Source organism: Martes martes (genome assembly GCF_963455335.1).
Source record: "Martes martes genome assembly, chromosome: 10".
NCBI lineage: Eukaryota > Metazoa > Chordata > Mammalia > Carnivora > Mustelidae > Martes > Martes martes.
Window position 1 is genome coordinate 15,323,759 of NC_137898.1, and position 17,975 is coordinate 15,341,733.

At 37.6% G+C, this 17,975-nt stretch overlaps 1 pseudogene across 1 annotated transcript; it reads left to right on the forward strand.

Moving 5' to 3' along the window:
• Window positions 1-9,858: 9,858 nt before the first annotated feature.
• On the forward strand, window positions 9,859-10,753 carry LOC308351166 (olfactory receptor 10AG1-like; annotated as a pseudogene). Its single transcript has one exon. The product of its transcript is annotated as an olfactory receptor 10AG1-like (transcript).
• The last annotated feature ends 7,222 nt before the right edge of the window (window positions 10,754-17,975 follow it).

The following is a 17,975-nucleotide window of genomic DNA, read 5'->3' on the forward strand; positions in this document are numbered from 1 at the left end:
TTCATTTCTCACAAATGAAGAAGCACCATTTAGAAAGTTTAAATGATTATTTAACATTACACAAATGATAAATCATGGAGAAAGGATTCAAAGATGAAAACAAAAAAAATCACTAGTTTGCAGTTACAAACATATGCCACTGGTCAACGACCCACATTTTGTGAGGCCCAATATCCTTATCTTTAAAGAATGCTGAGTTTAGAAATGGTGATGAGGGAGTATGTCCGGAGGACCAACAAAGATAATGGAGGGTGCACATTGTACAGGGTTAAACCAGATGTAGACAACTTTTCTCCACGCACCCACACACATACAGATCACTGGCAGTGAACCCATTTCTGGGTAACCCTGTTTCCCCAAGGTCGACTGCCTTTAGTGTTTTTTATCTGAATCAGTGTTCTCTAGCTAATATTTTTTAATAAAACCTTGTGTTTTCCACCTAGAAGCCTTCTAAAAGATGTTTTCATGAGATGATAACAGTTCTAACAATTAAAAAAATCTAATAATTTGAGCTGAATAATAGGGGCATTTAAGCTCAAGGTCAACACGTGAGGACAGGGGAATGAAGGCCTGAAATTGGTGGCTGAAAATATATGTGAAAAGACACTTGATGGAAAAGTGCTACTGGGGGCACCTGGGTGGCTCAGTGGGTTAAACCTCTGCCTACCGCTCAGGTCATGATCTCAGAGTCCTGGGATGGAGTCCCACATCAGGCTCTCTGCTCATCGGGGAGCCTGCTCCCCCCACCCCCGCATGCCTCTCTGCCTACTTGTGATCTCTCTCTCTGTCAAATAAATAAATAAAATCTTAAAAAAAAAAAAAAAGTGCTACTAAACAAAAAACAGCATGGAAAAGTACAATAGGATTGTCAAAAAGTGCAGTCAATTAAGAAAGTAAGGTCATATGGCAAAGCTTGGAGTCTGTCTCCACAATAGCCAATGTTCCAGAGCCTTTGCTGAATGGCGTATAGTTTCTTTATCCTGGGTTGTTTTCAGAGAGTGAATGGAATGACCCTCAAGGAACTTTCAGGGGCGATTTTACAGTGATAATCCACAGGATAGTTGTCTATATCCTTATGCTGATGGACAATGGTGCCATTATTTCTAAAAAAGAAAGAACTGGACCCCATTGTCCGGGTTGACATGCAGACTTTGTTTTTTAAAAAAAAAATTTTTTCCTAATAAAATCTTTGAATTTTCTTGTCCTTCTTGGAAATCTGCTATGTATCCATTACCCTCCCAGAATGCTCATAAATATTGGGACCCAAATGGAAGAGTTTTTAGGTTAGTCATACCACTGTTTGAGCTTAAGTACTTCCACCTATAATGTACCATGAAGACACCAACATAGAATTCAAGATCAGTTAAGACTACATGAGAGGTCTTATTGCACGTTCTTAGCCAACACAATGGTCACTTAGTTAAAATCACTTTTGGAGGGACACAAGATGGCGGGGAAGTAGGAGGAGGCGCCTTTTCAACCTGTACCCTAAAGTGAGCTGATTACCTACCAAAGAACTCCGATCACCCATGAAATCAGCCTGAGATCAGAATTATACACGTCTGGATCTCTACGGGGGCCAGAAGATGCCAGTGGGCAGGTAAAGTGGAGTGGGAACGTCGGACTGATATCGGAAAATAAACAAAAGGGGGAGGGAGCCACCAGAGGCGACCGACTGGAAAATAATACCCCAATACGAGAGTGCCCGGCATCTGGGGACCAGCATTAACTTGGAGTCTTGTTGAAAGCACTCAAAAGAGCAAAGACTCGAGCGGGGAAATTGTGGGAATCGGGGCGGATAGGGATAGGGGCTTAAGTCCCCAGACCCAGGGCAGCTTCCCCTGGCGCTGAGCCGGAGAGTGCGGCGGAGAAACCTGGTCTTTGTCCCTGAGCCGCCAGTGCGCCCGAGAACGGGTGGAGTCCGGCTCCCGTGAGGGGCTGGGAGCCACACCAGAGGGCAGAACGCGCACCTTACTGGAGATGCGCGCGTGCCTCAACCTCCCCTGAGAGAGCTGCACGAACGCCCAGCCTGGTGTTCTGGGACCCACGCGGCGATACACCCACGCGGCGATAGAGCCGATAGAGCTGGAGGCGCCGCGCCCCAAACCATCCCCTGGGAGAGGTGCGCGCAAGCACTGAGCTCTCAACCCCAGCCAGCGGGAAAATCTCAGTGTGCGATTGCTGCTTGGAACCTCTCTGGCGGTCTGGAGCTGCCCAGACAGCCACAGCTGCCTTGGTTTTGCATACAAGCAGGAGATCCTGCGTCCCCAGGGACCGTGACTCAGAACCTGCTCTGCCAGCGGCCCAGCAGCTGCAGCACCTGCAGGGGAGCAGACTGAGGCTTCTCTCTGAGACGGAGGTTGGGGTGCAGTTTTCTTTCCTCTAAACCTCCAAAAACCATCAAAAGCTGTCAAGGCGAGAGAAAAGAAGTGAACAAACATAAAAACCTCCAGAGAACAAAAACCTGAAAAAAAACGTTTTTCTCAGAGCCCACCCCCTTGAGGGGGTCGGGAGGACTTAACTCAGGGAACATCATAGACTGAAAACCCACATGGCAGCCCCCTCCCCCAGAAAACAAATCAGGAAAAAAAAAAAAAAAGACTACAAGAGAACAACCACCACTACTTCATAGATACAACTTTTATTTTTAATTCTTTCCCACTATTCTGGTTCATTTTTTTTCTTTTTTTATATAGATAATTTTTTAACCTATTTACCATCACAGTGAGATGTCCAGTACATCAAATTCCATGATAAACTTCTAACCTGAATTTTTTGATACATACACATGTGTTTTTCTTTTGCTTTTCTATTTTCTTAATTTTTAAAAAAAATTTTTAATTTAGTTTAGTCCAGTTTATTCCTTTTTTATTTTTATTTTCTAATATTCATATAGAGTTAAACTTCAAGGTAATCCCCTTTCTCCAAGCAATGCTACCCTTATAGGTGAACCAATTTTTAATCCCCCTTTTTCTTAGGAAAGTTGAGTCCTTTAACAAAGATATCAAGATACTTCCAGGAAGAATCAAAATAACCTTCCTCGCCCACACCGAGAATCTATAACCATGCTCCCATCTTTTTCTTCTGCCAGTGTCTCTGTGTATTTATATTTGTCCAGATAGTATATAAATCTTATACTTGGGGTTCTTCTTGACGAGGCTCCTCCTTTTTTTTGCTTATATATATATATATATTTTCTCTCGTCATATACTTTTATCAGTCTTTTTGTTTGTCTGTTTTTGTTTGTATACGTCATAAACCTTACCCTGGGGCCCATTTGGGCTGAACCTTTTCTTTTATCTTCCCTTTTCTTCCTGTCTCTCTCTCTCCCTCTTTTTTCTTTTTCTTTTCTTTTTTCTCTCATTTGGGTGGGGAATCCTGAGTGCTCAGAAGCGTTCCAGGGCGCACCTTGACTGCACCACGGTCAATACATCCAGCTACATCTGTCCAGTCATCTCTCACCAAAATGACTAGGAGGAGGAATCCCCAACAGAAGAAAAATACAGAGGATGGGCCTTCTGCAACAGAGCTAACGGCTATCAACATAGACAATATGTCAGAAAGAGAATTCAGGCTAACAATTATCCAGGCAATAGCTAGGTTGGAGAAAGCCATGGATGACCAAACAGAATTGATTAGGGCAGAATTGAAAGCGACCAGAGAGGAGGTTCATAATGTTAGGACAGAGCTGAAGGCCACCAGGGATGAGGTTCACAACGCTCTCAATGAGTTCCAATCTAATCTAAATTCTCTAAAAGCTAGGGTAACTGAGACAGAAGATAGAATTAGTGATCTGGAGAACAAACAAATAGAGAGAAACGATCAGGAGGAAGCCTGGAACAAACAGCTTAGAAGCCACGAAAACAGAATCAGGGAAATAAATGATGCCATGAAACGTTCCAACGTCAGAATTATTGGAATCCCTGAAGGGGAGGAGAAAGAAAGAAGTCTAGAAGATATAGTGGAACAAGTTTTTCATGAAAATTTTCCCAATCTTGCGAATGGAACAAGTGTTCATGTACTAGAAGTAGAAAGGTCCCCCCCCAAGATTATAAATTCAAAAAAAACATCCAGGCACCTCATAGTAAAATTGAGGAATCATAATTGTAGATACAATCTCTTGAAAGCCACTAGGACAAAGAAGCTCCTTACATACAGAGGAAAGCCCATCAGAATAACGTCAGACCTGTCCACAGAGACCTGGCAAGCCAGAAAGGGCTGGCAAGATATATTCAGGGCACTAAATGAGAAGAACATGCAGCCAAGAATACTTTATCCAACATGACTGACATTCAAAATGGATGGAGAGATAAAGAGTTTCCAAGACCGGCAAGGCTTGAAAGACTATGCAACCACCAAGCCGACACTGCAGGAAATATTAAGGGGGGTTCTATAAAAGAGGAAAAATCCTAAGAATAGCATTGAACAGAAATATAGAGACAATCGACAGAAAGAAAGACTTCAAAGATAACACAATGTCAATAAAAACGTATCTCTCAATAATCACTCTCAATGTGAATGGCCTAAATGCACCCATAAAACGACACAGGGTTGCAGATTGGATCAAACGACAGGACCCATCCATATGTTGTCTACAAGAGACCCATTTTGAACCTAAAGATACACCCAGACTGAAAGTGAAGGGATGGAGAAGCATCTTTCACGCCAGTGGGCCTCAAAAGAAGGCCGGGGTAGCGATTCTCATATCAGATAAATTAGATTTTAAACTAAAGACAGTGGTCAGGGATACAGAAGGACACTACATCATTCTTAAAGGGACTATCCACCAAGATGATCTAACAATTGTAAATATCTATGCCCCCAATATGGGAGCAGCCAATTACATAAGAAAACTATTAATCAAGATAAAGAGTCATATTGATATGAATACATTAATAGTAGGAGATCTTAACACGCCTCTCTCAGAAATAGACAGATCATCGAAGCAGAAAATCAATAAAGAAATAAGAGCATTGAATGATACATTGGACCAGATGGACCTCATAGATATATACAGAACATTCCACCCTAAAACAACAGAATACTCATTCTTCTCAAGTGCACATGGAACCTTCTCCAGAATAGACCACATACTGGGTCACAAATCAGGGCTCAACCGATACCAAAAGACTGAGATGATTCCCTGCATATTCTCAGATCACAATGCTTTGAAACTGGAGCTCAATCACAAGGAAAAGTTCAGAAGGAACTCAAATACCTGGAAGCTAAAGACCACCTTGCTTAAGAATGCTTGGATCAACCAGGAGATCAAAGAAGAACTTAAACAATTTATGGACACCAATGAGAATGAAGACACTTCACTCCAAAACCTATGGGATACAGCAAAGGCGGTCCTAAGGGGGAAATTCATAGCCATCCAAGCCTCCCTCAAAAAAATTGAAAAATCCAGAATACACCAGCTGTCTCTACACCTTAAAGAACTAGAGAATCAACAACAAATCAAACCAACTTCACATGTAAGAAGGGAAATAATCAAGATTAGAGCAGAGATCAACGAGGTAGAAACCAGAGATACAGTAGAACGTATCAACGAAACTAGAAGCTGGTTTTTTGAAAGAATCAATAAGATCGATAAACCATTGGCCACACTAATCCAAAAGAAAAGAGAGAAAGCCCAAATTAATAAAATTAAGAATGAAAAGGGAGAGATCACAACTAACACCAAGGAAGTAGAAACAATCATCAGAAGCTATTATCAACAGTTATATGCCAATAAGCTAAGCAACCTAGATGAAATGGATGCATTCCTGGAAAACTATAAACTCCCAAAATTGAACCAGGAAGAAATTGACAACCTGAATAGACCGATATCTAGTAACGAGATTGAAGCAGTGATCAAAAACCTCCCAAAAAACAAGAGCCCAGGACCTGACAGATTCCCTGGGGAATTCTATCAAACTTTCAAAGAAGAAATAATACCTATTCTCCTGAAGCTGTTTCAAAAAATTGAAGCAGAAGGAAAACTTCCAGACTCTTTTTATGAAGCCAGCATTACCCTGATCCCCAAACCAGGCAAAGACCCTACCAAAAAGGAGAATTTCAGACCGATATCACTGATGAATATGGATGCTAAGATTCTCAACAAGATCCTAGCAAACAGGATGCAACAGCACATTAAAAAGATGATCCACCATGACCAGGTAGGATTCATCCCTGGGTTACAAGGATGGTTCAACATTCGCAAATCAATCAATGTGATAGAACAAATCAATAAGAGAAGAGAGAAGAACCACATGATCCTCTCCATTGATGCAGAAAAAGCTTTTGACAAAATCCAGCATCCGTTCCTGATTAAAACGCTTCAAAGTATAGGGATAGAGGGAACATTCCTGAACTTCATCAAATCTATCTATGAAAAACCCACAGCAAATATCATCCTCAATGGGAAAAAGCTTGCAGCCTTCCCATTGAGATCAGGAACACGACAAGGATGCCCACTCTCACCACTCTTGTTCAACATAGTATTAGAAGTCCTAGCAACAGCAATCAGACAACAAAGAGAAATAAAAGGTATCCAGATTGGCAAGGAAGAAGTCAAACTCTCTCTCTTCACAGATGACATGATTCTTTTTATGGAAAACCCGAAAGACTCCACCCCCAAACTACTAGAACTCATACAGCAATTCAATAATGTAGCAGGATACAAAGTCAATGTCCAGAAATCAGTGGCTTTCTTATACACTAACAATGAAAATACAGAAAGGCAAATTAGAGAATCGATTCCATTTACTATAGCACCAAAAACCATAAGATACCTCGGAATAAACCTAACCAAAGAGGTTAAAGATCTGTACTCGAGGAACTACAGAACACTCCTAAAAGAAATTGAAGAAGACACAAAAAGATGGAAGACCATTCCATGCTCTTGGATGGGAAGAATAAACATCGTTAAAATGTCTATACTGCCCAGAGCAATCTATACTTTTAATGCCATTCCAATCAAAATTCCACCAGTATTTTTCAAAGAGCTGGAGCAAATAATACTAAAATTTGTATGGAATCAGAAGAGACCCCGAGTTGCTAAGGAAATGTTGAAAAACAAAAATAAAACTGGTGGCATCACGTTACCTGATTTCAAGCTTTACTACAAAGCTGTGATCACCAAGACAGCATGGTACTGGCATAAAAACAGACACATGGACCAGTGGAACAGAGTAGAGAGCCCAGATATGGACCCTCAACTCTATGGTCAAATAATCTTTGACAAAACAGGAAAAAATATCCAGTGGAAAAAAGACAGTCTCTTCAATAAATGGTGCTGGGAAAACTGGACAGCTATATGTAGAAGAATGAAACTTGACCATTCTCTTACACCGTACACAAAGATAAACTCGAAATGGATAAAAGACCTCAACGTGAGACAGGAATCCATCAGAATCCTCGAGGAGAACATAGGCAGTAACCTCTTTGATATCAGCCACAGCAACTTCTTTCAAGATATGTCTCCAAAGGCGAAGGAAACAAAGGCAAAGATGAACTTCTGGGACTTCATCAAGATAAAAAGCTTCTGCACAGCAAAAGAAACAGTCATCAAAACAAAGAGGCAACCCACGGAATGGGAGAAGATATTTGTAAATGACAGTACAGATAAAAGGTTGATATCCAGGATCTATAAAGAACTCCTCAAACTCAACACACACAAAACAGATAATCATATTAAAAAATGGGCAGAAGATATGAACAGACACTTCTCCAAGGAAGACATACAAATGGCTACCAGACACATGAAAAAATGTTCATCATCACTAGCCATCAGGGAGATTCAAATCAAAACCACATTGAGATACCACCTTACACCAGTTAGAATGGCCAAAATTAGCAAGACAGGAAACAACGTGTGTTGGAGAGGATGTGGAGAAAGGGGAACCCTCTTACACTGTTGGTGGGAATGCAAACTGGTGCAGCCACTTTGGAGAACAGTGTGGAGATTCCTCAGGAAATTAAAAATAGAGCTTCCCTATGACCCTGCAATTGCACTGCTGGGCATTTACCCCAAAGATACAGATGTAGTGAAAAGAAGGGCCATCTGTACCCCAATGTTTATAGCAGCAATGGCCATGGTCGCCAAACTGTGGAAAGAACCAAGATGCCCTTCAACGGATGAATGGATAAGGACGATGTGGTCCATATACACTATGGAGTATTATGCCTCCATCAGAAAGGACGAATACCCAACTTTTGTAGCAACATGGACAGGACTGGAAGAGATTATGCTGAGTGAAATAAGTCAAACAGAGAAAGTCAAGTATCATATGGTTTCACTTATTGGTGGAGCATAACAAATAATATAGAGGACAAGGGTAGATGGAGAGGAGAAGGGAGTTGAGGGAAATTGGAAGGGGAGGTGAACCATGAGAGACTATGGACTCTGAAAAACAACCTGAGGGTTTTGAAGGGGCGGGGTGGGAGGGTGGGGGAACCAGGTGGTGGGTATTAGGGAGGGCACAGATTGCATGGAGCACTGGGTGTGGTGAAAAAACAATGAATACTGTTACGCTGAAAATAAATAAAAAATTTAAAAAAAAATAAAATAAAATAAAAAAAAAATAAAATCACATTTGTCCTTTGTTTTCTCAGATATTGTTTAATGGTATAATGTAATAGTCTTTCCTGTTTAAATTTCCATATTGTCCACCTATATCTCAACACATGAGATTATTGAGTCTCTGTAGATCTTATTAATTACTCATGATCAAAATACACTTGCTCACTCTCTAGCTAAAATATCTATTCTCTGTCTTTGATATTTCTGGAAACTAATAATGATATTTTAAAATACTTTGTAGCATTCCATTATGATTTTTATGTTTTTCACCTCTGACATGTTATTTTTTTTTTAAGATTTTATTTATTTATTTGATAGACAGATTACAAGTAGGCAGAGAGGCAGACAGAGAGGGAGAGGAGGAAGCAGGCTCCCTGCTGAGCAGAGAGCCCGATGTGGGGCTCGATCCCAGGACCCTGAGACCATGACCTGAGCCGAAGGCAGAGGCTTTAACCCACTGAGCCACCCAGGCACCCCTACCTCTGACATATTATTAAAATGAAAATTGTTAGATGAAAATGGCCAATGGCAGGTAGCAAGTCACTGGAACATAAATTTACTAGGCAGAGTTTTAGAAATCATATCATCAGTGTAATTCCTTTAATATTGTCATTATTAGTTAAATAATCAATAGGTTCAAAAATACTCAAACATTTACTGTATCTTTGAATAAGATAAATAAAAGATCTTGTATTGTAATACCTGATGACCATGTTGTTTCTTTTGATAAATAAATGAAACCAGATGGGTTCAAATAACATGCATGCATGAATAGTAATAGCTACAGCTGTACCATGTGGAAAGAAAGGCATGCCTTCTACTTGGAAGAGTGGACAAATTACAAAAAAAAAAAAATAATTTGAAATATGATGGTAATATACCACGGAGAAAATGTGATGTAAAAGTTTCTGCCTCAGGATTCTGTTTGTTAATATGAAGAAATAAATGGACTAATTTGGTCTATACACAAACATACAAAAATTCAAATTAATAATTCTAGAACATACCACTTTCATCCAAACCCAAACCTAGCCTTAAATATCAAATATGTTGATTTATTTAGAATTTAGCATGTATTCTCCACTAGACTTCAGTTGTGTTCTTAGAGACCAGGATGTAAAAAGTTGGAAATTAGTAAACAATAGAAATTTTATAGGCTAATTCCCCCAAGTCCCTTTAGTCCATTAGATATTTAAAAAAACCAAACTGGAAAGCAGCCCTCAAAAGATAAATGGCTAATTTTATGATTTTCACAGGTGGAAAAAACCCCAGCTGAAGTAAATCTCACTTCAATGATGGAATTTATTCTTTTGGGATTTTCTGATTATCCCAATCTTCAAATTTTTTTTTGTAATATTCTTCTTTGTCTACGTGATAATTCTGATGGGAAATGGCATTATTGTTCTCATAACCAGGGTTGACCAGGATCTCCAGACTCCCATGTATTTTTTCCTTAGTAATTTTTCCTTCTTGGAAGTCTGTTTTGTATCTGCCACTCTTCCCAGAATGCTCACAAATCTTTGGACTCAAAAAAGAAGTATCTCCTTGTTTGCCTGCGCAACACAAATGAGTTATGTGCTTATGCTTGGAAACGTAGAGTGCCTCCTTCTGACAGTCATGGCCTATGACCGCTACATTGCCATTTGTAACCCTCTGCACTACCCTCTCGTCATGAACCACAAGGTCTGTGTCCAGCTAGTGGCAGCCTGCTGGATCACTGGCGTTCTAGTCGAGGTGGGACAGACATGCCAGATTTTCTCTCTGCCATATTGTGGGTCCAACCAAATCGATCACTTCTTCTGTGACATTCCCCCACTACTCAGTCTGGCCTGTGGGGACACTTTCCTGAATGACATGTTGGTCTTCACAGTTGCTATGCTCTTTGTCATGATCCCTTTTCTGTTGATTCTTGGATCCTACAGTAAAATCATCTCTACCATCCTGAGGTTGCCATCAGCAACAGGATGAACCAAAGCTTTCTCCACCTGCTCATCTCATGTCATAACTGTGGCCATGTTCTTTGGATCTGCAATCATTACATATTTACGGCCCAAATCTAAACATTCTTCCAGAACAGACAAGTTTCTCTCTCTTTTCTATACCATCGTCACCCCAATGTTTAATCCCATGATATACACTCTGAGAAATAAGGATGTCATGGTAGCCTTGAGAAAATTGTTGCCTTGAAGTTTAATGTATTAGTTGCTGATTTGAACTCATTGTCAGTTTTCTTATTTAATTCTGCCATTGTGCAATCAAAAATTAATATTAGTTTGTTTTCCTATTTAACTATACAGTAGTTACCTGTACTCATTGCGCAACTTATTGTTTTTTGCTGGGCTCTAATATCAGGATTATATCCACAAGGTGGTCATGCCAATTAAGAAATTAAGAAACTGGGGCGCCTGGGTGGCTCAGTGGGTTAAGCCGCTGCCTTCGGCTCAGGTCATGATCTCGGGGTCCTGGGATCGAGTCCCACATCGGGCTCTCTGCTCAGCAGGGAGCCTGCTTCCCTCTCTCTCTCTCTGCCTGCCTCTCTGTCTACTGTGATCTCTCTCTGTCAAATAAATAAATAAAATCTTTAAAAAAAAAAAAAAAAAAAAAAAAAAAAAAAAAGAAATTAGGAAACTAATATCCAGCCAATTCCATATTCAGGCCACCACTCTACTTCTCCTTCAAAGTTACTAGTAACTACTAGTTATTTTTTACTGAAAAATGTAATTTTTCTTATCTAGTAATTGTTGCCATATACTTTTTTCCACCTAAAAATTATAGTCTTTATTTTATTTTTTTTACTTAGAGCTAATGGACTTTATTTCAGGAACTTGCAATTAAACAATGGTCTAGTGAATGTTTTTGATACTTTCCCTTTTATGTAACAGTCTTTTTTTCTTCTCATGAAATTGTTCGATTGTAAATATACTAAGCCTTTGGAGAATATTTGCTAAATGTCTACATGATTATACTTTTATCAGACATTTTACCACTCATCAAACTGGATTTCCTTTGTTATAGTTTTGAGAACACCAAAGGAAAGACTACAACAAACAAAAGTCCTTTGATTATGGATATTTGGAAATTGATAAGATTGGGGCACCTGGGTGGCCCAGTGGGTTAAGCCTCTGCTTTTGGCTTAGGTCATGATCCCAGGGTCCTGAGATCAAGCCCCATATCAGTCTCTCTGCTCAGCGGGGAGACTGCTTCCGCCTCTGTCTCTGCCTGCCTCTCTGCCTACTTGTGATCTCTGCATGTCAAATAAATAAAATCTTAAAGAAAAAGAAATTGATAATATGGCAATGCATCTTTTACCATCTGCTTTTTTTTTTTTTTTTTTTTTTCGATAGTCAGCCTGGTTTTCTCTTTGGCATATGCTTTTTCTATATGACTGAATCATGACCAGTGATGTTTTGATAATTTCTTACCTTATATTTTATTAATGCAAAAAAATGAGTGCACTGTGCTTTTCAGACATACAACATGTATGGGATTGAACTACTTTGTTCCCAAAAGGATTCACCCATTCTCTAAGATTGCTTGACTTAATTTTTTTTATCATTTTGATGGGACATATAACTGAGATTAATATAGAAGCGTTTCTGATATTTATTGCATTATTTTGCCAAGTGCTTCTGGATGAAAGGAGAATAAGTGAGAAAAGAGAATCATTATACTTAAACAAACAAAAGTTACCATTAAGAAGCAAAAGTCATATTTCTTTAGATGTTTCCATTAAAATACAAAAACAATACAGATGTTTCCCATTAAAATACAGAAATCCCATTGGGATATATTTTCAATGAAACTTGACTGGAAAATAATGCAGTCTGTATACAGTTTTTTTATTGTTTTAAGGTATTTATTTATTGTACCTCTTCTCTATAAGTTTAAATAATATCCACAACTTATACATCAGTTAGTTCTCTTGTTTAAAGAGGTATCATGGCATCAATAAAGACATCTAAACATACAGAACAATTAAGGTACTCCTTTCAGAGAAGAGAATGTTCAGAGAGCAACTGTTACTATAACATATTAACCATCCAGAGAAATAATGGAAGGAAAGGTAAGAATGTTGATTTCGTAACTATTTGGAAGTGTCCTGTTTCAGTTTTTTACTGTTGCATAACAAATCACACCCTAGGTTTGTAGCTTAGAAAAACATTACTTTATGGTAACTCACAAGGGTATGAGTCAGGGATTGGGGCAGGATCCACTGAGTGATTATTCTGTTCCATGTGACACTGACTGTGGTCACTAAAGGAGTATTCAGATGGTAACTGGTCTGATCTGTGATGTCTAAAATAGCTTTGTATTACTATATATTACTTTGTGTTACCATATGATATCGTTACAATCGTGGATTTCAGAGAAAAAAAAATCTAGTTCTTATGTAACTTACATATACATGGGAAGAAGCAGTTAAATCCTTAGATAAATGCATTAGTAAGAATAGAGCCTGGGTGCCTCAGTCAGCTGAGAGCATCCAACTTGGTTTCAGCTCAGGTCATGATCTCTGCCTTAGGGCTCTACACTTGGTGGAGAGTCTGCTTGGGGATTCTCTCCCTCTGTCCTTCCCCTCACTCGTGCTCAATCCCTCTCGCTCCAAAATAAATAAATAAATAAATAAATCTTTAAAAAAATTAATTAAAAAAATACATTAATAAGATAGTCTAAAATTATGAAGTAAATCATGTACAGTAAAGTGATTGAGATTGCATTTGTAATAGAACACTTTTTAATTTAGTTTGGTAATCAGAGGTTAAAGAATATTTTCCATCAGGACAGGCACTGAGGTTTCTTTTTTTTTTAATCTCACCAATAGGACTCACCTACAGAAAAGAATCTTACATATTATTAAGTTAAAAATGATAAGTGAAGACAATGAAGAAATGATAAATGAAAATAGGAGAGGAAGGGTTCCAACTCACTAGTTTATATAAGATACAGCACATATATACATGGCAATAAGAAAGAGACGTGTTAGAATATGAGCTAATAAATATAATTATGTGTAAAAATACTGAAATGTGTCTTTCTGCAATTGAGACCAAGAAAAAGACTGTGTCTTACAGTTTGTAGTCATCATTTTACTGGCAATAGTAGATTCTGCAGTGACAAAGAAATGGTGTGAGAATTGGAAAGATAAGTGTTAAAGTAATTACTGGCAATTACCTAAATGTAGATATAGAAATATTCCATAATCTACATTGAAATTACTAGAGTTAATAAATTAATCCTATATATGTGCTGAATGCATAATCAATAAACAAAATCAATGTATTTCCACACAAAAGAAGCAAACATAAGTTAACATTAAAGCACTATGTAAATGGGATTGAATATATCAAATTCTTAAGAGAAACGTGGTAAGAAAACAAACATGCAGGAAGTCTACCCAGTAAACTAGAAGATAATTTGTGGAAAGTTTTAGAAAAATAAAGTAAATGGATTGCAAGGACATTTTCATGAATTAAAACTCAGTATTTTTCAATAATTGAAAATGTTAATAATACTTTTCAGGGGTCAGTTTTCCTCAGTATGAACCACAAATTCAATACAATACAATAAAATCCCATCTGTATGTGTGCAAGATGTGTGTTTGTAATGTACCAGCCTGATTCTAAAACTATTGTGGAAATGAAGACAGCCAGCAATAGCCAAACCACTGCTGGAGAGAAGTGGAGTGGGAGCACCTACTCTGTTGGGCATCCTGACACATTATAAACTGGGAATTCAGACCAGAGGAAAGAATTCAACAATAGATCAAGAGACCAGTGGCACAAAATAGGGAGCTCAGTACATACCAAGCAAATGGACTCACTTGAATATGTAAAAACTGCAGAATAATATGGAAAAGATGAGTTTTTATAAATTGTACTAATTTAATTAGAAGTGAATATATTTTAAAAAATAAACCCATACCTCACATTATTTATAAAAAAAAAAATCCAGGTAGTTTGCAAACCTAAATATGAAATGCAACATAATAAAGCTTTAATGAAAATAGGCCTCTGCTCTGACCCAGCAATTACACCACTAGGTAAATATCCGAAAGATAGAAAAATACGGATCGAAAGGGGCACATGCACCCCTATATTTCTTGCAGTATTATTTGTAATAGCCAAATTATGGAAAGAGCCCAAATGTCCGTTGGCTGACAAATGGATAAAGAAGATGTGGTATAAATATACAATGGGATATTACTCAGTCATCAAGAAGAATGAAATGTTACCATTTGCAATGACATGGATGGAGCTAGAGGGTACAATGCTAAGTGGAGTAAGTCAGTCAGAGAAAGACAAATACCATATGATATCACTAATAGGTGAAATTTAAGAAACAAAACAAATAAGCAGGGGGGAAATAGAGTGTTCATGAGTGTTTTGTAGTTCCTCGAGTACAGGTCTTTTACCTCTTTGGTTAGGCTTATTCCTAGGTATCTTATGGTTCTTGGTGCTATAGTCAATGGAATCGATTCTCTAAATTCCCTTTCTATATTTTCATTGTTAGTGTATAAGATAGCAACTGATTTCTGTACACTGACTTTGTATCCTGCCACACAGCATCCATTCCTGATTAAAAACCCTTCAAAGTATAGGGATAGAGGGAACATTCCTCAACTTCATACAATCTATCTATGAGAAACCCACAGCAAATATCATCCTCAATGGGGAAAAGCTGACAGCCTTCCCCTTGAGATCAAGATGAACACATGTTTCTTATGTACATTTTGATTATTTCTTTAATCAAAACTACTTATAAAGACATTTTAAATTATCCTAATTTTTGTTTATTGTTTATTGAATTTGTGCAAAAATGTGCCATTATTATATATTTTATGTAACTCAAGGTAAATTTAAACTACAAAAACATTGAGTCTTCTCATTATTATATAGAATGGTGATTTATCATTCTCTTTTGTCTTAAGTCCTTGGCAATATTTACTAAGCCCTTCTTCATGAATGTAATAGTGTTTTTGCCTCTTTGATACACTATGTCATTGCTTTTCTCTTTTTCTGTCTCCCTCATTCTTTTGTTTTGGTTGAATACTAATTCACATTCCTTATCCAAATATACAGGTGTCAACAAAAATATTGCCTTATTCAATGATTTTTGAGTAATTTATTTACTATAATTAATGAAAGATGTTTATGTTTAAATTGTATGCATTTAGGCATTGTTTTGGCCAATATTTTCATCAGTGATTAGGTGAGGCCAGGAGAGGCTAACTTATAAAGCCTGTTAGCATCACAAAGTTGAAAAAAATAAGCAAGCAATTTGGAAGAAATGATGAAATCAGTATCAACAATCACATACATCTAAAAACACAGCATAAGAAATAGAGATGATACTATTAGAAGATGAAGTCCTGCATTTAGGCAGAAAAAATGTGTACAGAGAGTTTAATCTGAACGCTCAAATAATTTATTTTGGTTTAGTTTGTTAAATGTAAACTAACATGCACAATGTAATTTTCATTGCTCTATTAAAAATGAGAAGTGTACAATTGTAAACAACAAATACGTATTTAATAGATGTGCACACACACACATTATACATGTACGTGCATAGGAGTGACTAGGATAAAAAGGGACGGGACAAGGAAATTAGGTATCTGGGTATTATTTCCTTCTGCTAAGATTGTGTTCCAGTTGATTCTCTCACTTTATAACAGTTTGTCTATTGAAAAGTCATTTAATAATCTGAAATCTCAGCTGCAAAATGCATAAAATAATAATGTCAACCTCAAAGACTGGCAGGGAGAATTAACTGAAGAGTTAAAAGGAAAAGAGCTATATGTTTTGAGTTCTCAATGCACATAGGCTCTCCATGCATATGGACCCCCATATGAGGTTTATTTCACCTAGCTTTGCTTGTATTTAGACCTGGAAAATCTGTCATGTCATCCCCTTCTAGGTACAGAATCATAGGCAGTATTTTCAAAATCTAACACAATTCTGAAATCATAAAAACATGAGTTCATTTTCTTATCCATTGTATTATTTGCCCAGGGTTTAGTATTTCTTTAAATATTGTGCACTTAAGTTAGTTTCTCCTTCTCATTAATTTCACTCAAGAGAGAATTGAATGCAGAGATACACTTACTCAGACAAAGGGCGTGTGTGTGTGTTCATGCACACACGCACACAAATACACAAAAACACAATTTCACACAAAATGAAACAAAGAATGCTTTTTTCAATTACTAAAATAACAAAGGAAGAAAAATAATTTGGTACTGGATTTTGTATCCATTTGGGATAAGATAAAAATACAAAAGGAGAAGCAGTATCAGCAACCAATTAAAAGTATTATTACTTATTTTTTTTACTTCAGTAAGACTTTTTTAAAGTAACATAGAGATCAGAAATTACTTTGTGATGCAAGTCCCATATAACGTTTGATTCCATATATCTACCTGTGATTATATACTGTGCACTTCTGAGACTGGAGTGTCTGTCCCTAGAGGTCTGACTCACAATTACCAATAATCTAGTCCCATGGTTACTCATTCCTCCTTACGAAAAGAAAATAAAAGTGTGGCAGTGTGTATTTACTCAGAAGCCATTTCAAATGTCTACAAAAAAAGTAAATTGAATGCCTACTGCATTTCATTTACTTTTAAAAATGAAATTTTCTTCCTTTTTCTGTAAACTCCATTTGATTAGAGAACATCTCATCAAAAAAGAAAATCCTAGACTCCCCAGGTAAGACACTGGGAAGCAAGTGATCAGGATTTTGTGCTGTTACTCACTGAGTTGGACAGGTTGCATGTCTCCTGCTAAGGATGTTATTTAGAAGTGAACTTTGTAATGGGAAGAGATTTTTGGATCCCTTTTAAAACACAAGACAATCATTTTTAAATATATGATAGGAGTCTAAATACTGATTATTGGAATTGGTCAGTATGGCTGCTGCTTAAAGTGCTCAAGAGTGATTTCTGGAAAGGAATGCATGAATTTTAGAGCTGGAGAATATTCAGAGTGGTTTTGAGGATAAATGGAAAGGAAAAAAAAATAGAGCTAGACTCACATACCTGCTCAGTGAATGAGAGAGATGTCAGCAAGGATATTTTTATCCATTCATTTGGACATAGACTGTATCAAGACAATAGTATCATGTAAGTAGCTTCTGGGAAACTGAATGGGAGTGTGTGGTCCTGCAGTAGTGAGTTGAGAGATCCCCAATCTTGATTCAGTTCAGACACTTGTTCATTAAATTCAAAGGCTGGTCTATTTGTCGCCCAGTTTCCTCTTCCTTCATCACTCAATTTATTGTGTTGTATTATCCTAGGTTGTGGTTTTCCCCCATGGGTGAATGACCTCATTAACATTTCTATTTCTTATAAACTTAGGAGAGGAAAATATTTACACCTGGTGCAAGTTTAAGCAAACTATATGTGCAACTA